Here is a 22,362-nt window from a genome sequence, read left to right as displayed (position 1 = left end):
GTACCCAGATTGACAAAGTTTATAGGGACTGTTTTTTGGGGGTATTTTTTGGTTTTGCTTCTAAGTCTCTAGGCACTGGGCATATTGAAAAAAAAAATTTTAATCAATAGATATCATGATGTGTCAAAGAAAATCAAGAATAATGAGAAAGTCTGATTTCCTAGAGAAAAGAAACCCAAGAGCTTCAAGCAATGATGCTTCATAAAAATTCTGTATAACTTCAAAGTAAATCAGCCAATGAATCATAAATTAAACAACTTCTTGTGCTTTCTCTCCTTCGACTTTTACTTCAACCCTTTGGGGAAAGTAGGAAGGGTATTATGACCTACACATTATAAGGAGGAATCCGAATGACTAAAAATCCTTGTCAGCATGGGTCCTTTGGATTCCAAGGTGGGGGCCCTTCTACCACATCAGGAGAGAGGAATGTATCTGGAGAAAGAATGTCTGCTTTGTATCACTGTGCTAGTGAATTATGCATGTTAACATATTTGAGTGCACAGGAGAAATAAGAGTGATGCAAGATGACTAAGAAGCTGATATTGAAACGAATCTTACAGAATAAGAATATAAGAATTCTCAAAGCAGGTCCAAGTAATAGGTCTGTCTGGTCCTGTGTTTATCTCTGATGATGTCACTTAGAGGTATGCTAATAGGAATGAACCTCAAAATTTTTGTTTATCTCCTGCTGTAGTGTACTACAGTGTAGTCACGACTGTAGTAATGACAATGAGCAAGAGATACATGTAGAAGATGCTAGACTGGCAAGGAGACCTATGTCTTGGCTCCAGCTTCCCTACACACATGCATACACACATTACTAGCCCCGTAACTTTGAATAACTCAAACATCTTTAAACCTCACTTCTTATCTCATGTTCTCTTTAATATTGTTATTATTTTTTACATTACTAGTAGTATTACTAGTAATATTGCATTGACATTAGAGTAGTCATAAGAAGACTAAAGTCACCGACTCATCGGGTTCACTGACTTCTAAAAACAGTTGAGCTGGCAATGGCTAGAAAGAGGTTTGCTTAGAGGTGACATAATAATCTACAGTGAAAAAAGAACACTTGCTTATTTCGTTCCCAACCCTGTGCTCCTTTGAAGGCATAAAGGCAACTTCTGATCCTGATGAAGTAATGGTGGCAGGGAAATAACTCCCTGATGCCAGCGCTTGTTGCTGGCTCTGCAATTCATATAATTATATGCACGATTTTCCTCTTTGTTAGCAATAAGGCTAATGACTAGGCTGGCTTATCCATGGGCATTTCAGCAGCATTCTAGGATTGCTGCCCCACTTTACTCCTGCAGAATTCTGTTTTAACATCAGACCAGCTACATTAGCAAGATGCACTGGGCAAATGATTGATGGAGTTGATGAAAAGGCTTTCAAATAAATACCATACTAAAACAATTCTACTAATTCAGCAAAAAACTCCAAGATGTTTTTACTTTATGACAATTGCTGATCAGCAACTCACTGTTGTCTTACATGAAGAATTTTAAAATTGACATTGCTCTTGCTGTCAGTAACACCCCACAAAATTTCTTCCTTTGAGTTGAATAGAGCACCTTGAATGGTGAACAGACCTGATGGTGGGCCCTTTATGTGGCAGAGCCCTATTCATATTTGAGCCTCAGTACATATGCAATATCTTTCATTATTCTTTATCTTTGTAACTTTTTTCCTTTTCCTTTTCTGTATCTTGCTTTCATGGTTATCCTTGATGGGAGAACAAGAGGATATTTTTCAAAGGATAAAGTAGCAGGGTTGTAAAATTCTTTACACAGCAGGGAAACCAAATAAATAAAAGTTCTCTGTTTTTCAGTACTGTACCTAGCTGTGCTCTCAGGAATGTTAATTAATTGAGAAATACTGCCAGAAATGGAGGTGCAGGCATTAGACTTTGAAAGTGATCCTAGAGTCACATATGTATTTGTTAATGCATAAAAGAAGAAAAATGCTTTCAGAAGAGATTGCTGACTTTTTATAAGGTGTTTTTAAGAGTTTGGATGTAAAAGGTTGCTCTCTATTGGGTACATTTTTCTCAGTTCTCGTTCAAAACAGCAGTTTTTGGAATGAATGACACCAGCCGAAGATATTACATAATGTGATATCCTAAAAATAAAACGTCTGAACATCAAATTTCCTCAGTGTCCTGAGGTTCACAAGATGAGTGGGGAAAAAAGGCTCTGAAATAGGGCACAGGACTGAGAGCTGCAAAAAGAAAGTTAAAGCATACAAAACAAGGGCAGAGAAGCTTAGATAGCGCTTTCATCTGCTTATTTCATCTTCTTTTCTGCTGGAAGTAGCGTACCAATTAACTAATCAATCAGTTTCCTCTTTGATCTCATAATACAGTTGTCTTATTCTCTAAATTCCATTTAAAATATTTGTTTTCCTACAGTTTGCAGTTCATCTCTGGATAGTGCTGGCAAACTCACAAGGGGTTTGTAGTTTCACATTCTGTTGAGGAAAGATTCTGAAGTCAAACGTCTGCATCTGCGAGTTTCTCATTAGTCCAATGAACTGAGGTCATGGGGGTTTAAGCTAGAACGTGAACCCTTTCTGACTATTTCATTTCAGCTGACTTTGCAATGCCAACTCATCCTCTGCCCTATCCTGGCCTCTATTTCTTTCCTCACTTGTATACCTTAAATATATCAATCTGAGATCCTGTGATACTGCATATTATCATCCTTGTCTTTGTACAACAACTGGGTTTAATAAGTATGGAAAAGAGAAAGTAAAGGGATATAATCTTTCTAGTAGCATCCTAGGCGGCAAAATTAACTTGTGACCTTTTCTTTTCTTTTGCTTAAGCTAGCTGTTTCTCCAAGAATCCCTTCAAGATACTGTTTCAATAGCAGCCATCAATACAGTATACAAATTCTGTTCATGCTTCAGACAGAATGTTGTATGTTTTTGGTTTTGTCTTTTTTTTTTTTTTAATGATGCTGTCTTCCAGCATCACCAATCCAGAATATCTGTAAGTAACACCTGCTGGGGGTTGGCGGGGGAGGAAAGGATATGAGTAAGGGTACATTTTTCTCCTGTCATTTTCTCTTTCGCTTCTCTCATATCCTTACAGGCCTTGATCTAGGAGACCTGAAGGCTGATGTCTTGTTTATAGCACTTTCTAAATAATCTCCCTTCCATGTCTCCCTTTTATTTTCCTATATAGTGCTTATCATAATTTGTAAAATTATTTATTGGAAATGGGGTGAAGAGACAACTCTTCCTTAGACAAGGATTGCAAATAATAAATGTAAACACTACTCCCTCCAGAAGGTAAAGCTTACTTTTCCTACCCACCCCCTTGAATGTGGGCTGGACGCTGTGATTTCTTTCTAATAAGTAGAGTATGGAAAAGTAAAAATAGTAACTGAGGTTCACATCTCGAGTGATGTTATATTGATAGCATGTACCTCTAATGCGATGTGATGAAAGAGCACTTCACCTACATGGTATTTTTCCCCAAACCTATCGCCTCAGTCTAATCATGAGAAAAACATCAGACAAGCCCAAATTGAGGAACAGTCTACAAAACACCTTACCAGTACTTTCCAAAATTATCAAGGTCATGAAAAGTAAGGAAAAACTGAAAAACTGTCACAGATGGAGGGAGACTAAGGAGGCATGACAATTAAATGCAATGTGGTATCCTAGATTGGATTTTGGAGAAAGGACATTAGTGGGGAAACTTGAAAAATCCAAATACAGTCTCAAGTTTAGTTCTTAGTGTTTACCAATGTTAATATCTTAGTTTTAACAAATGCACCATGGTTATGTAAGAGGTAAACATTAGGTCGAATTGGGTGAAAGGTCTTCGAGAAGTCTCCGTGCTATCTCTGCATCTTTTCTTAAAATCTAAAAGCATTTCAGAATAAAAATCTTGAAAAGAGAGTGAACATATTTATTAGGTGTAGATTTGTTTAATGTCTGTTTCCCCCATAACAATGTAAGCTCTCAGAAGTCAATGAGCATGACTATATACCTCTCTATTCCTAGAACCTAGAATTGAAAGAACTCCTGGTAAGAACTCAGGAGATATTGTTGAATGAGTAAGTATAACTGCTTGTTTTGAGGACTTGGTCAATGCTTACTGTCTGCTGATTCTAACAGAATTTATACCCAAATTGGGGTGAACTTAAACATCATGGGTACAATGCAAGACCTAACTAAGATATCTTCTCATGGGTAAAAATGTCTATCTTCTCCTATAGTTTCCACTGGCCACATTCCTTTATTTCTATTTGTAATGCAAATTTCCTCTAACATGTCTTAATCTAACTACTAAAAGGGAAAACTGACAAGTCGGCCATTTAGAATCTTAGAATTGTGGAGCTGTAAATATATTCAAATGATCAGAGCTTACTTTTTTTTTAGTAGTGAATTCTTACTTTTTTAAACAAAATGATAAATGAAACTTATGAAAGAGACAAAAGCACAGCTGTTCCATTTTTCTTTCAGTCTCACCCATGTGGCTTCCCCCTTGTACTTACAGACCTCTGAGAGAAGTCTGGGGCTCTGTGGAACTCAGTTTGAAAACCACAGGGCCATCTTTTCATTTTACTAACAAGAAACACTAAAGCCCTGAGAGGTGAAGTGATTTGGCCAGATGTCTATTACAGAATTTTTCACAACATCAGGAGACAAGCCAAAATTTCTTGAGAACCTTTCCTAATGAGTTTGGTATGGCTTGCTTAGATGCCAATTATGCATTTTTCCATCACATTGAAATTCCAATTTATTTTCTCAAAAAACAAAGGCATTTTTTTGACTATGTAATAGAGGGAAAATATTACTCTCCATCTCCCCACCTTCCTCAGGGTTTTCTTTTTTGTTTTATGAGAACTTTTTCTTTACCAACACATTTTATAAAGAGCGAAGAAGAGGACTATCATTTGAACTTTGTAAAATATATTTCTCAAAACTTAGTTTCCATAATGGCTGTCACATTCATATTAAGACTTAAGAAATTCTCTAAAATAGATCTACCCCATGTACAATACAGTGAAATGTTGAGAAAGACAATCATATGAGGATTTGTGAATCTCTCTAACACCTGTCTTGTCTAGTATATAATGAAGTATAATATTGAGAATGAAACAACTTAGAGTGTGTACCCAGCCTTACCAGATAACTAAAAAAATTTAAAAAAAAATGACTTTAGGTAGGGCATAAATTATATGAATTAGAAATGACAAAGTATGGTGAAAGAAGTATAATATGATAGAAAACTCATATGAATGGGTCATCAGGAAATCTGGGCTCTACTTCTGATTGGTTGTAAATTCTATATGCTAGTTTTATGATTTCTAATATTTCAGAGGGTGCATTAAGAAGTTTACAGAAAAAGATGGAATCCTGTTTCAAAGTTGTATTTGAATCTGTATTCATAATTACATCTTTGCTCTGGGCAACCAGGAGGCAAAAGAGAGCTGACTTTAGAAAGGCATTTCCTCTGCTCTTTTAGGAACAGGGAATACTTACACCAGTCTAAAGAGTTCTGATACCTGATTTTACCTTCATACATTTCTCATGCCAGCACACCTTCCTTGTATTAATGAGGCTTTTCAGCTAAAGTCTTTCCTGCTAATGATGTCTAAAAACTGAAGGCCAAGTAATGAGCAGATCAATAGCTTCCATTAAAGTCTCTTTGTAGAGCCTCTTCTAATTTTATCTCCTATGATGTGACCTCCAATTTGCATATGAGAGATACTACTTACACTTACAGGCAGGATTGATTGACTTAACCTGACAAAGGTGGGGAAGCAATTGCCTAATTTAAAGCACATGGAAAGGATAGTGAAAATGATTAAGAACTGTGCTATAAATACTCTCATAATCCTTTTTTCTTATAGCTCTTAAAATTAACACCCTGAATATACTGAATTTCCCTTATGTCAAGGATTAAATACCAATAGAATGATTCTAGGTCAAGGGGCGTTGAAGGCAGCCGGCATTTCAGGTACTGGAGACAGAAGAGCAAATGCCTTACCCTAAGACATTTGGCTACCTAGTGTCTCAAGTCTTCCACTTTGGTTTGTGAAACCAGCACTAGCTCATTTGTACTAAATTTCCACAGCTAATTATTTTAATATGATAGAGTTGGCCTAAAAGATCCCTCCACCCCATTCACTTTCAGTTGCTTCCTTGTTCTTATATCATCCTTCTAATATTTTCTTTGCCGGCCAGAGAAACATTTCCTCTTTTTTTCTTGGAGCATTCCTTTCCAGATAATTGTCTCACCCATATCTCTCTTTAAGGAACATGCCTGTTTCACAGCTTTGTTATTAATATAATCAGGAGATTTTAGAGATAAATGTTTGAGGTGTTGGATATCCCACTTACCCTAATTGATCATTACACATTGTATACAAGTATCAAAATATTACACATACTCCAAAAATATGTACAGCTATGATATATCAATAAAAATACAAAAAAGAGTTTTCTCTTATCTCGATTGTTTCCATTCAATTTCTCTGTCTCAAATTGTTCCCATTACCATTAGTGAACAAGTGTCCAAGGTTTAGAGAGAATACATCAGTGGGCAAAGCACCATTAAGCTGACATTTAAAAATAATAATAGTTAATACATACTGAGTGCTTACTGTGTATCTGGCATTGGGTCAAATGTTTTACATAATATGCCATCTAACTTAATTCTCCCAATATCCCTATTAAAAAGAAACACCCTGCCTTTAATCCCAGCACCTTGGGAGACCAAGGTGGGAGGATTGCTTGAGGTCAGGAGTTCAAGACAAGCCTGGGCCACATAGCAAGACACTGTCTCTTAAAAAAAAAATTTAAACTAGCTGGGTGTGGTGGTGTGTGCCTGTAGTCCTAGCTACTGGGGAGGATGAGGTGGGAGGATAGCGTGAGCATAGGAGTTCAAGGCTGCGGTGAGCTATGATTGCACCACTGTGCTCCAGCTGGGCAACAGAGTACCTGTCTCAAAAACAAACAAACACAAAACACCCAATTTGCTCCAGCTTACAAATGGGGAAGCTAAGGCTTAACGGGAGGTTATCAGTCAGGTTTCTGTCCAAGAAACAGAAACCATTCCAGGTAGTTTAAGCAGAGATGGATTTAACAAATGGACTTAGGTACTTACAAAAATCACCGAAGAGTAGGAGGAGTGGGCTTTAGGCTGGGCCCCTAGGGAAAATGTCCAGCGAATAACAGGCAGGACTGACCTCCCTGGGAAGATGCGGGAAATCACTAGGAGACAAGATTCAGAAACTCTCAAAACCATCATAACTTCCTTTCTATATTTACAAAGCTAAACACTGGTTGCAGTGCTATAGAAAAATCCTTCACTTCCCTGGTAGTTTTAGCTAGCAAAAAGCTAAGTACAATGGGAATATGGTCTACTCTCCCCTCTGTCTTTCAAAACTTCAGTGAAGGCATCTAATTGGTGAACCTAACTTGTCTCCACAATCACAGCTGCAAAGATATCTGGGAAATGTAGTTCTCAGCCTTCCAACCTCTGCAGTAAAAGAAGGCATCTTAGTAGCAGATGGGAATAGATGTTGAGTGTCAAGCAAATCAGCTATATCCAACAAAGAGAGTAGGTAATTGTGACATAACACAGAGCAGGTAATCAGTGCAGTTGAGAGAACTATTCAGGTTGACTTGTGTGCAAAGCTGGGCTCTCAACCACTGTGCTGCATTGCCTCCACACGAGAGATGTTTCCAAGTACAGCTTTTTAAGAAAATTTAATGTGCATTTTTTAACAGGAAAATTCCTCCTAGCAAAAAAGGACTAGAAATGGAAAAATGGTACGTATTATTTTCCTTTCCTCCAAGTTATTAGCCTATTATAGTAGTTAACAAGCTATATAGATTTTCTGATGTGAATAAAAATAAGGGCTGCTAATACTTACTTCACATAAGTTACATCAAACCAGAGAACACAACTTCTTTGAAATATACTGCGTCTGAATCCCGTCATGCTGTGATCTGGAGGGAGGCTGATTCTTTTGATGTTATTGTTACAATTTCATAGCCTTTGCAATCTATAATTTAAAACCCAAATATTTATTTCAAGAACTTCTTCAAGATTCTAAGGTATCTTTAAGGTTCAAGGGAAGTCATCCGCCATTATCAAAGTGTAACTGACGTTAGTACTTATGAAATCCAGAGACATGCTGGCTTGACAGCATTCTTCTGCCAGTGAAAGTGCAGAGAATGCAAAGATGACAACAGAAGGCCCCTTTCCTCTGCCCTACAAATTGGAAGTGGAGTGGAGGTACTAATGCTGCTGTCCCACCTGCCTTGTGTTCTTTAAGATAATTATGTACATTATGTTCCATGTACCTTTTAAGATTCACGAAGCAGTTTTCTGAGACTGGGAACGTTTCCTAAGCCTTTAAAAAATAATGTTATTATTACTGTTACCAGCTTCAGTGACTTTTCCCCTTACATTGATATGTCTGGTAAAGACACCATCATTCTGCTCTGATCACATGCATGGGAACAGGGCTTGTTGCTGGTAGTCAGAATGCCTGATTTCTCTACTCTTGACTTAATGTGTGAACCTGACTAAGTTACACCATTTCTCCTATTCTTATTCATACTAAAAAAAAAAAAAAAAAAAAAAAAAAGAGGCATAATATTCAAATGGAATCATTATTCAAAAGAATCTCAGGACTCCTGTTTCACATATCCGACCAACTCCATATTTTATTAAAATAATGAAGAAAATGGATTAGTCTTTTTATAGAGTTTTGTATAATAAGGATAAGAATAGAGTGCTAATGAAGCATTTGGCATATTCATTAATTGTTTTTTTCTTTCTGGGGTTTCTTTTTGCCAGATTTTTTATATTATCTGCTGCAAGGAGCCTACTGCTCCCAGTGAGACAAGGAGCTTTCATTTTCCTGAAGAAACAAGGGCAGTTATTTGAGTGGCAGAAGCTAGTAAATCTGCTTGAAGGAAATTCAATTTATATGTATATATAAAAACTACTGTTAAAGAAAAAAAGAAAAAATTCCCATTCTTAGCTGCTATTTTTCTTTCTTTTCTTTCTTTCATATTTTTTTTCTTTTTTCAGTTTCCACAACTGCAGTGACAGGATTATAAATGGGCTATCAGAGAGTATGAAAACATACCCTTTTGACAAATATAGTCTCATGAAATAGGAACAGGTATTCAATAATAATCTTTAAGCCCCTACTATGTGTAAGAAAATTATACAATGTCCTGGAGGCCTGTTGTCTATTTTACTCTTTGGCATACATTTTCTGGAAGCAATATAAGCAAAATCTTTGTATCTATCTTATACAAAAGGGACCAGTGCCTTACTTTTGATTTGGGTGGACCACGACTTTTATTCTTTAAATGGGTAGATATTTAAAGGACAAATGACAAAGAAAAGTAACCAATAGAAAATTTCTCTCCTAAGTCTTACTTGGCAATTATGTAAGTTCATTTGTTAAAAGATAAGCTGAAGCACATTAAAATTTCAAAGGGTTTATTTGATCAAACAGCTACTCACGAATCAGGCAGCACGAGATCACCAGCAGTTCAGAGCTCCGCTGAGGGGACACAAGTGGGAAACTTCTATACAGTGTTCCCAGAAGCAAGACAAAGAAAATATTTGATTGGTTAAAGTGGGGAGTCCCTAGTTAGAGGTTAATTGGTGGTTTCAGATTGGTAAATTTTCTAGTTAGAGGTTAGTTGGCGGTTTCTGGCTGGTTATTGTTAAGTTTTGTTTTCCTAGGTTACAATTCACTCTGAGTTGGTTTTGGTTTGCTTAGGTAGAAACTCAAGGCACTCGGCCTAATGGCCTCTCAGTTAATTTTTTTCAACTTAGTTCTGTCCAAATTTATTAATTAAATTGGAGTAATTTGAGAATTTTTTTCAATAAAAATGAAGTTCTGAAACATGGAATCTCCAAATTTGGAGCATCAACATGGATCTCTTTTTTCCTTTCAGTGCTTTGGGGCAGAACCAACTTATTTGTGTCTCTTTATGTCAATTGTACCACACTGCCTTGTTCTTGTGGCCAGTGGGAAGGATGCGGTTCTGGCAAGAATAATCACCTCTGTTTGACAGAGCTGATTAGGCTGATTCGCTGGCAAGACAGGTTTTCTCCTTTTCCCTTGCATCTCTTTTTCTTTGTTCTTTCCTCCAAATGATATTTAAGAGGGTGATCATTCCAGATAGAGGAAGACTGTTCTCTGGCCCAAGGAATTTCTTCCCTTTTATCTCCTGCTAAGTTTTAGACTCACTGCAGTGTACAGCAGGCACCATGTCTTACTTACCTTTTTATTTTCTTATAGCATTAACCGGAGTGCCTCATCTGCTTATACTATGAAACTGCAATAATCAATCACCTTTATCAAATCAATTGTTCAACTGTGACATTTTTGTCGTGTTAGGCTCTTTACCAAGAGACTTAAGAAAGCATGACTTCTGTCCTCTTCAAGTTTATTTCCAAAACAGGTACAGCTACAATACATAGCACTTGGCATTCTTTATGATATTTTCCTTACTATTTCATAATTTCTATGTTATGTTATTTTTATGATATTCTGCCCAATTGTAATCATATTTGTGTCTGTTATCTCCACTTGATAAACTTGCATGAGAGAGGGACCATGTTTGTTCTGCTCATCACTCTATCACCAACATTGTGCTAGTTGATTTTGTGTATATTATATCACTTAAAAATCAAAAGTGGCCTGTGATAAGGAGCTACTATCTTCCTTTTACAGATAGGAAAACTAAGGCTCAGGATATTGTCATATCTTGGTTAGCTACAGGTAATGAGTGGCAAGCAAATAATTGTTACCCAGAGATCTATGACTCTTAAACAAATGCACAGTCTATAACATCTTGCTGCTGTTGGAGTTCTGCAGGTGTAGAAAATCATGTTTTGTATAAGGTACAAAACTCCAGCTCACCTGTAATTCTGATTCAACTTTGCGATAACTGACAAAACTTGTTTTTACCAAACATCAACAGAGATTTCCTGTCCAGATATGATCCAAACATGCTAAAGGTGCTCAGATAAAAGTTATTATATAAACAAATAGCATTATTTTTAATCTAATATGATAACAAATGGTAATAGAACTATGATAGGTCATGTTATGGCTTCTGACTTTTTATGGATTGTTTTCTTGCTATGTTGTAATTATTCTACCTGATTAGTTTCTTAATTAATTATATATTTTCAATAGTGATACCACTGGATTTCATCCCCTCTGGAGAACATTTGCTATTTGTATTATTATTTAAATATATCCAAATTTGTCATCATTGTGATACCTAATGTAATACTAATAGATAGTATTCATTGAGTATTTAAAATGTGCCATGATTCAATTGGCCAGGATCTCCAATGCAAGACTGTAATACCTTAAATAACATTATAGGATATATACTATCATTATCCTCATTTTCAGATAAGAAGGCTGAGGCTTATAGAATATGAGTGGGTATTCATCCTATTCAAGGTGCATCTCAAATGTTACCTATTCAAAGGTCTTTCTAATCACCGAATATAGATTAATCATCTATATTAAGTAGAATCCCATATTGGCTCCTACCACTTCACATTTTACTCCTTTACACAGCTATTTTTTTAATATATAACTAGCCACTATGTAAAATTACATATATTTACATGCTTGCTTTTTTGTTGTTCTGTCTCTTCCAACTACAAACTAAGATGCGTAATGCTATGTGCTCTTTTTGTTATCATTGTATCTACAATGTCTGAAACACTGCACACACAGAGTTGACACTAGAGAAATAATTGTTCTTGAATAAATAAATTAATGAAATAATTGGGAACATTGTGTAAACAATGTTTGGAGCTGAGAAGAGAACCCAGGTCTTTTCATTTCTGGTCCAACTCTCTTTGCACTGTACTGTGTAGGAAAACTGAATTTGTGAATTTTTAGAATTTGAGATTTGAAATACTGAAATGAAATTTTCTTTTCTTTTATTTATAATTATATAGTTCCTTTAAATTGTATTGTGTTAAGAAGATTAAAAGGGAAAGTTTTTAATCTGCTAAAAGAGCAAATTGCTTGTAAGGACTGTATGCAGATTGATGCTCCTTTTAAAACATGCATCTCATTTATTTATGAGAGCAAACATCTTTACTGGATCATAAGATATTGTCACAAAGTTCAAATTACTGTATTCTCCAAAATATATTTATTTTAATGTCCTTTAAAATTGCCTAAAGTTCACACTTTTACTCTCCTTTCTTTGATTAGTTGGGAGTAGTTAAGCCTTACTTACACTAGTCTTTGATAGGGCTCACCCTCTTTGAGTTTGAAAATTGACCTTTGATGTAACCTCTTTTGGCTCATTTTGCTACAAATTAGAACAACTTAGGGAATGAGAGCTCAGGAACTGAATTTGAATTACAATAACTTTTAAAAGTACAAGTCAATTAGCCAAGAAAGCAGCAGAGGTGAAATCATTTCATTTGTGACATGCCCTGTGAGGATCCTAATGGCTCCAGCTGATTAACTTGGCTTTTTTAATTCTCTAGCAACCTATATCCAGAAGGCTGATATAGGGGACTGCGTTGCATCCAGAATTTGTGTAGCTCCTGTGCAGACATTGTTAGTGAAGCATATTATCAATTGATGCCAAGGAGGATAATGGGCTTTGCAAATCCCAGTTTGAAAACACCAAATTTGCAAAGCATCTGCCACATGCACTGCTTTGGCCTTAACTGGTCCTTATTTTAACTTAACAATCTTGTTGGGTAGAAAAGAAAGTCAATGTAGGATTTCTATGTCAATGGATTTTATCATATGATCTACAGATTCTCTCATAGGAACATGACTTTTCCTAAACACATAGATAATACCATATGGACTAGCATAGAATTTACCTTTCTCTCAAAAGCAATAATAAAACACATATACTCAGCATTACAGTTTTACAAAGAATACAACGTGTTGGATGCCTGCACAATCTCAAAGTTATGTTGGACCTTGGTGGGAGGGTCAATATTTCTCCAAAGGTGGCATGAAATAGCATAACCATGACTGTGGATCAGAATCATTACTAAAAAGAGGCAATAGTTTAGGAGATCAAAATCAAAGTACAAGGTTATAAGCAAATACAATACGAAAACATTTACAAAGTCTAAGTCTGTATCCAGGGACATCACAGAATCAGAAGTAAGCAGTGGCTGAGGACAAGCCCCTGCATGCATGCAAAGTGCTTGGTAGAGTTCCATACAAAGGACAGCGATGTCCACTTTCTGTCAAAGGGTAGTGATGACAGCAATTTGGATGAGGAGAATAGGACTGAACATATTGATGAATTACTTTGAAAATGAGGGTTCTATAAAACTAAACATTATGATAAAGGTGAAAGCACTTAGTGAAAACTACGCTTGTTCTCAAACATGAGATTTTTGGCATCACATCAGCTATCATCAGCCTTACCTAGTTTTTGAGTCAATCCCTTAAATCCACATTAGATGTGTAACACTCCTAAATCATTCTTTTAGCCTATTACCTTTCTGAGGAATACAAGGGGGTATCCTTACTTTCCTAACATTAAATTCATTCAGTTGTTTATAAAATATTTCTGGGTACTTTCATATACTGTCTCTTATTTGATTCTTGTAGTAGTCATCAATGGTGAGCGTGTGTGTGTGTGTGTGTGTGTGTATTAATGTCCTTTCTTTCAGATTGAAGGAACAAAAACACAGAAAGGTTAACTAACATGGCCAAGGTCACACAGTTTGGAAGTAGCAGAGCAGGGACTTAAACCTGAGGCTTCTGAATCCAAATTCTGGGCTTTAAGACCACTATTTATATTGAAACATTATTTGTATCCTGGGAGGATCAGTGGACTTCATTTTGCTCTCCAGTCAAGGATTGTACCCCTAATGCTATATTACTAACCAAAGGAAGACTGCATTAGAGAACTCTGGCTGACAGATTGATCGATTAACATAGTCATATATGGTCTACTTCATGCTAATCACTGTGCTAGTAACAGCGGATTCAAAGAACAACAATATGTCCTTATCTTTAAAAAGCTTATCATTTCTTGCTCAGTGGTATGGAAATGCTTGCAATGTTATGAAAATAAACAGAACTCTGAAGTGATTGGTGGTAGGGTATAAGATAGCCGCACAATACAGTATTTAGAACAGACTCTGGAGTTAGACTGCCAATGTTCAAATCCCACATCTATAACTTACACATCTGTAACTTACAAGCTGTGTGACTTTAGCCAATGACTCCATCTTCCTGTGCCTCAGTTTTCTCATTTGTAAAATTGACCTGATCCTACCTTATTGAGCTACTTTGAAGATGACATAGTTTCATATTTGTAAAGTGTTTGGCACATAATAATCAGTAAAGATTTTATTAAACAAATAAAAATAAGAATCAGGAAAGGCAGGGTCATACAGCTCATTATGGTGAAACAGCAATGGGAAATGAGTCTGATTAAGAATTTCATGAATGAGCTTTAGAAAAGTTTCTAGTCTTAGGTTGTAAAATCCATGCTGCAGAGTTTGACTTGATTATTCATTGGGCAATGGGATCATTCAGTCAAAGGCTTGTTTGGTAGATATTATGGCAGATAGACTGAGGGAAGAAGAGCTGAAAAGTGAGAAGTTATGTAATCATCCAGGGAAGGCATAACGAGGGTTTGAACTCAGGCTAGATAGAACAACATAAATAATGAGTGAAATCACTGCAGAGTGCAGTGTGTCGAGATTCTTCATTATTGTATTCAGCCTATGTGAAGGACTCCACATGCCCTTCTGACTTTAGTAACTTGCTGCAAGATAAACATAAGAAATCGTTATTTAAGTACATATTTTAGAGAAGGTATCTCAGGCCCTGACAGATTAATCACAAGCATATGGGTTCATACAGATGTCAGTGGTTCCTAGTCCTTCAATGTAATCCCTAGAATGTCCTATCTCTTCACACTTCCTTCCGATCTAATGGATATTTACAAAGCTAATCAATACCAGTTTAGTATATCCGCTTCAATCCACTTTACTTAATGACTACTACCCTGAAGCGCCTTTTCAAACAGGCAAAGTTCAGCACCTCTCATCTCTATGCCTAGTATTAATCCCTTCTTCCTCTTTTCATGTATCTACCTGCCCTCCCTGTCCCTCTCTTCATCCCCTTTTCTCACCTTCTTCTCTCAGACTGTACAGAGTACACAGAGCTTAATAATCATAATGATAATAATGTTAGGTAGGGGTAAGGAGGAGGGAGAACAGACGCTTTGTTTAGGGGGTTTCCATTGAAAAACAGATGGCACTAGGAGATGCTTTATCTATAGCAAGAGGAACAAATTTACCAGAGGGGCCTTAAGGAACAGATGACATGTCAAGGGGGGTTCCAAGGATTGGACAGATGTTTGGTCTAAGATAGGGTCCCCAAGGACTGACCAACCAGAAAGGGGTTGATCACAAAGCCACGAAGTAAAGATATGAACAAGGCCACAAAAAGAAGGTCTTTGGAACATGCGTACAAGTAAAGTGACAGTATCCTCAAGTGACCTACCCTCATGAACAAAATAAAAATCACACTCATCAGCGCCATGACAGTTTACAAATGCCAAGGCAAGCCCCAGAAATTGCATTTCAAGGTTAAAAATGGGAAGTATTCCCAGTTCTGGGAATTCTCCACCTCTTTCCACCCCCCACTTAACTTAGTAATATGGAATCAACATAAAGGGGAGAAATCTGGTCAAACGTAGGGTCTCCTTTACTTGCAGGTGTTGACCTATTCCTTCTCTGGAATGTATTATGCTTTAGTAAACTTTGGCACTTTGCTTGCTTGCATCTGCTTGGTCTGCTCGTTTGTTCCACTGACTTGGTACCAGTAACCATTCTTCAGCACTGGGAACCAAGAACCAGGGAACGGGGACCTGACATCTGGTCCCCACACTCGACAGTATCAAAAAAATAGCTAACATTTATTGAACATTTGCTATGTGCTTGGCACAGTTTTAAGCTCCCTGAATTTATTAACTTATTCAATCCTCACAACAATCCTACAAGGAAGATGTAATTCTTATCCCCGTTATACAGATGAGGAGCCAGACCTACTTATCTCCCAGCACTATCAGAACCAAATGAAATAATGGATGCACTAGCAAATTACAACACACACCACAAATTTGAGCTGTTATTAATTTATGTTTATGGCTTAATTATCTAACAAAGTAAAATCTGACAGCTCCACTTAACCTAGACCCTTAAAACCTATGAACAATAATTGGAATGGAGAGCAGATGCTTGCTATTTAATAAGGCTTGTTCTAACAAACAACGAAAGCTCTATAGTTCCTGTTTACTTAGTTGAAAATGAATTTCTGTTCACTTTAAATCAGGTCAGGTATAATTAGGATTAAGGACTAACTGGACTTGAAAAATGATAGAACATAAGTGTCATCTATCTGGATAATATATCTGAATTAAAAGGATTAACCTGAATGACTGAAATTCACTGACTTTGTGTATTTAATTTCTGCTCTCTACTCAAAATGTTGAGGGATAGACTTAGTGAGAAATAGACTCTCCACAAGAGGCTAATTTTGTCATCCGACCAGAGCTTATCACAGCTATTAAGGCTGAGAAATTGAGCTAAGGGTCATATGCCACGACGTTGTAAAACAATTGATTTTCTTTTAAAAGTCTAAAGTATTTCACCCATACATACACCCTATCTTGTCTAACATTTATCACTACTATTGTAAGTATGGTCTCTAAAAGTACCCATTTTTCTTCCCTTGAACCCAACTTAGAATGTGTATATAAGTGGTTCATGCAGAATCACCAACCAACTCCTCATAGTCAGATCCAATGGTCTAACCTCTGTCTTCATCCTTTCAACCATTCCTCATCTCCTTCCATTAAACTTGTTTCACTTTTCTCTTCCTCGCTCCTAAAATTTTGTTTCTTCAAAATATTTAGTTTAGATTATTCATCTTAGCCTCTTCCTCTAAAGGTTTCTATTTTCACCAGGGATCTAGACATATTTTACTCTAAGTTTTGGCTTCACCATTTTGTATTCTGTTTTCCCTATTCCACCTTTTCCTTTCTCCTTTCCATTTCACCTCTCCTCTGTTTCTACTCTCTTTTTCCTTCCTATAGACTCAGCTGCTGTATCTGTCTTTATAAATATTCCAAGACCTCCCAAAATGATGAATGCCTCCCCTTTTAGCCAACTATACTTTGATTTCTTTGGTTGCAGTTAGATAGATATTCCAAAACATCAATAGAACAAGTACAGTGAAAGGTTTTCAGTTTTTCTTAATTCCCTATTAAATAAATGCCAAAATACTGCATTCAGGTCTTTGTCAAAGATGGAATTTGTTCTAGGAAGTCCTGTAAGGTCTAGCTTCAGGAAAAGAGTGGACACAGAAGGATCTTTGCTAGTAGTCTAAAAAGACAAGCTCCTATGGGCAACTCTTTCATCAAGGGGAAAAAGATTGTTCTGATTTTTTTCATTATCCTCTTTGTGCAGAAATTAAGAAATATCCCAGCATAATTTTGTTTTTCTTTATTCAATATTCAAAGGAGCATATTTTCCTACAAGTTATTTATTTGGGCTTAACATTAAAAGATTAAACAAGCATGATTTCTACATAAAAAGGCTTTAAGTAGGAGATTTGCAGATGTTGTATACTCTCTTAATACAGAGAAGTAGCCTACCTTTTTGCAAAGATTAATCACATATTGAAAATCTCTTGCTTAAGAACAATAGAAAATAGTCACCATTTGTTAATTCCATTTGTTTTCCATGAAAAGGAAAAATTGCTACATGGTGGTGTGATGAAGAGAATTTTCCCAAGGATTGACCTTTAACACTATGATATTTGAGCTCTAGATACAATATATCCACTCTGTTTGATAATGCCAAAGGGATAGCAGGCAGATTTTTTAGGGGGAAAAAAGTAATACTTTTCCTCACCTATCACAAAGTTCATGGCTGGATCCCCTCTAACAAAAGACAGATTAACAAGAGAAAAGCATACAAATTGATTTAATATAAGCTTTACGTGACTTGGTAGCCTTGAGAAAGGAAGACCCAAAGAAATAGGGAAACCTGTGTATTTTTATGCTTAGGTGTAATGAAGAGTGGACAGTGCAGAAGTACCATTGGATGAAGGGCACATGATCTAATGGCAATTAACTGGAGGAACTTAGCAAGCCTGTTTTGTTCAGATTCTTCTTGATGTGTCTGTGTCTTTGAGGATAAGAATGTTTCTTACCTCCGAGTATAGGGAGGGTGCCTCTGGAATAAAGGTTTTATGAACTGCTTCAGGGGAGAAAAGCCAGGAAAACATGACAGTGACCTTCCTGCTTCTGCTGTTTTGTCAAATGCCAAGGTGCCATACTTTGGGGTAGTGTGTCCTGAACCCCATCAATTTCTTAAACATATTATAGCTGTAATTAAATTTACTAATTTACTGATTTAACCTCAGAATCTCCTCAATGTCTGTGATGGTTGATTTTGTATGTCAACTTTGTGTGCTCTTTCCTCTGCCTCTGTACCATGACTCATATTAATAATTCTGAGATTATATTTAGTAGGGTTTTATTCAAAGTTGAGTCCGAACTTGCTAAGTCAAAACTAGGCCAACTTTTCAGTCTCAAAACTTACTCATTTGAATGATAAATTATTTAGGAAACTTACCTCTCAAAGCAGGAACAAAATCTGTATTGTCTATCCCTATATTCCCAGAGCATGCACAGTGCCTATAAACTAATCGACTGCTTAATAAATACTGAGTGATACTGATCATAATGTGAGATCTTAGGAATTAAAAAAAATGACATATTGCCAACTAACACAAAATTTCAATTTTCTTTAATTTCTGTGTCATAATGTTCCATATCAACATCCATATCCATGCACAAATACTTGTTTTCCTTCCTGTCATTTTAGTTTAGTTCATATGCTCTCACTCATGAGTTTTCTGGACTCCTCCAGGTAGAATGGTCAGCTCTGACCTTTTTATGCTTTCCTATAACTTTGTTGTTCTTATCTATTTCATGACACTTACTATAATTGAATTACAAATGTTTGTTCATGAGCCTAATTCTACAATTAGACTGTAAGATCCTATTGGACAGGAAGGTTATTCATGATGTTAATCTATGCTATTGTGGGTTCTTAACATATGTTTGTGGAATAAGTAAATGGAAGCAGGAGGAGTAGGTGAAATTTTAGTTTGAATTTCTAAGGAGAATTTCTACTTTCATAGTTCTCATATATAGAGAGAGTATAAACATATAGATAATTAGAGATTTTGCAAAGCTCTTTCTTATGCATGTTGGAGAAAGTTGTACTATAGAAATGTTGGACTCAACTTTGAATAGAACCTAAGTATAATTTCAGAATTATCAGTCACGGTACAGAGGCAGAAAAAATAGCACACAAACTATTAATAGAATTGATGGGACAATGTCCAAAGGCAAGTCACTCTCAGGGGTTAAAATAATATTAGCACATTGCTATATATTGCAGGCACTCAACAAATCATATTTATCATATTTCCTCCATTTCATTTCATGTTGTCATTCAATTCAAAAAGAAAATAGTTCTAGTATTTACTGAGCACTGGTTCTATGGATAAGACACAGCAGAGAGAAAAGAGTAAACATATTTCTAGATCTGGCTCTACCACCTCCAGCTTGTATGACCCAGAGCACTCATTTATCTTCTTGGGGATTGAGTTTTCTCATCTATAAAATTAAATAATGAGATTAATTATACCATTTATTACCTTCAAGCTCTAAGAGTCTCTGATTCTGTGGGTTTAGTGCTGTTATTGTAGTATAGGAAACACAACTGAGGTCTACATGATTTAATTATAGAGGACTTTGAAAATCAGGAAAAAGACTTAATCATAATACAGAAGGAAAAATAGACTCATGCATATATGGGACTTTGTAAATGTTATGGATTCAAATCAGTGGGAAATAGTGAGATATTAGTTAATTTGCACTCAGATAATAATTTATACTGTATATGGGAAAAATAATATCAGTATCCTATCTTATACAACATACAAAAGTAAATTCTAGATGGATTAAAGGCAAAAATATGATAAGCAAAACTCGAAAACTTTTAAAAGAGAAAAACCATAATTATATTCAGGTAGAAAAGGATTTCTTGAATGAAGTGGGAAAAAAACAACATACCAGTAAATGACATATTGTTAAATTGATCTCACAAAGTTAAAAAAGAAACCATACACTGGGAAGAGGTATTTCAATGCATGTAACAAATAAAATATTAGTATTCAGCCCATATAAAGACAATCTACAAATCAGTTAGAGACAAACAACCCATTAGATAAGTGGATAAAGGACATGAGCAAAAGGTGAAACCTGAAAAACATAAACATATGAAAGGCTGTTCAGCCTCATATTTTTGTACCTGACAAATTTATAAAATTAAAACTTGGCTAACATCGAGTGTATGTAGCAACCAGGAAAGCAGTAACTTTTATATACTGTCGGTGGAAGTGTAAATTGTGGATGGTATTATACTCAGAGGTGGGAAGTTCAGGTGACCTTACCAGTCCTTTGGGACAAAACTGTTTAGGATGCTGTATCAGTTTGGACAAAAGTTGTTGAAATATAGTTAGGAATTGTGCAGATCAAAATTTTTTTTATCAGTAGAGCACCTAAGGCATCATCAAGTCTTAGCGGTAGTGAGAGATTCCTAAAGATAAGAAAACTTACAAGATACAGAAGGCAAGTGGTTAAAAAAAATCTCAGTTAATTTTATGCTCCGTTTGCCATTGGCCAGCCACTAGTCTCTTTATTTCAAGCTTGTCCTGAATTTGCTTTCTAAACCTTCTACCACTACCTCTTTTGCATATTCCTTGCCATAATATTTCCAGTAACAGCTCTTCCCCAGAGACTCTGGTTTTATTACTTGCTACTTCTTTCCCTTGGCTGACTGCTATAATTCAGCAAGCAGTGGCTCTGCTCCCACTTCCCCTTCTCCTGTGACTTAGCCATTCCTTCTACTTTCTCTGTCACCTATCTAATACCAGTTTTAGTCAACTCCTGGCCTTGTCTGCCACAGTTCTGGACCTGGGACACCAATTCTTGAGTCTAGGACCCAAACTGTAATTGTGCATTTTGGGAAAACATAAGAATCCCAGGATTGCTGAAGTGGATCTTAGATATAGATCCACATCTTATTGAAAGGTTTGTTGAGATTATATCATGAGTGACTAATGATTTTGCAAATACTTGTTCCACCACATGGACAACCACCTTGGTTGAATTGCTTTGTTTCTTCACTGATTGTTTCACTTCTGTGCTTCAAATGCAGCAGTTACTTCTGGCTGATTTTTTTTTCCATATCTCTGCTTCACTAAGAAAACAAGGTTCCTTTCCATCCTTCAGAATTTATCTTATTCTTTGTGACCCCCTCTGCTTTCTTTAATAAATCAGATAGCTACATTACTTGTTTTTGTCTCTACCACTGAGAGGCATTCTGTGTCACTGCTGACACCAAGATTTTTTTAGTCTGATGAATTGTAGCTGTGTGAGAATGTTTTGCTTTTATGACATGAACATGTATTCCTGGATATGCAAATGGAATTAGGCTTGCTAGGCTGAATCAGGACTGGTTCTGAAATAGTGGAAGAAATAACCAGAATTTACATGAGGAAACAGTCAGAAATTTAGAGTCCTAGAGACTTAGGTTTAAATCCTTGGCTCAGTCATTTATGGGAGATTGGACAAGTTAATTAACCTTTCTGAACTTCAGTTTTATCACTTATACAATGAGAATATTGCTGCATCTCGTTAATTTAGTATAATATCAAACATAAGATAAGTCAGCAATTTAATAATGGCATTTCACAAAAAATGATAAATTATATCAAATGCAAAGCAGCTGTCAATTATAATAAAGCATAAATAAATAGACATTTTAGTATCACAAAACCTTAATAATAACTATTTTGCAAGATCTTATAATGAAAAAGAAATTATTCCTAGTAGGTATAGATGTAGATATGTATGGCTTGTAAAAGGCATTCAAAAATGATAGCTATTATGATTATTTAACTAAAACATCAGCTGATATCTTGCCATTGTTTAAAATTGCATTAAAAATTGGCCTGAACTCACAAACTCTGTCTAATGTCCTTCTAGTATTTCTGCACACCCCTGTGGGTTTATGTCCTCCCAGATACTTTTTACCCCAAGTTCCTGCTTCTCTTGAGTTCTGATTCACGTTTCATTTTCTGTAGCTGTTCTCTTCTCTCCTCTCTGATTTTCCTTTCATTTTTCTTCACATTCACTCAGGTTTTTGTTTGTATCACAGACATTACTGAATGGTTAGAGTAA

Source organism: Eulemur rufifrons, chromosome 8 (assembly GCF_041146395.1).
Source record: "Eulemur rufifrons isolate Redbay chromosome 8, OSU_ERuf_1, whole genome shotgun sequence".
NCBI classification, from domain to species: Eukaryota; Metazoa; Chordata; class Mammalia; order Primates; family Lemuridae; genus Eulemur; species Eulemur rufifrons.
This window is presented reverse-complemented; position numbering follows the sequence as displayed.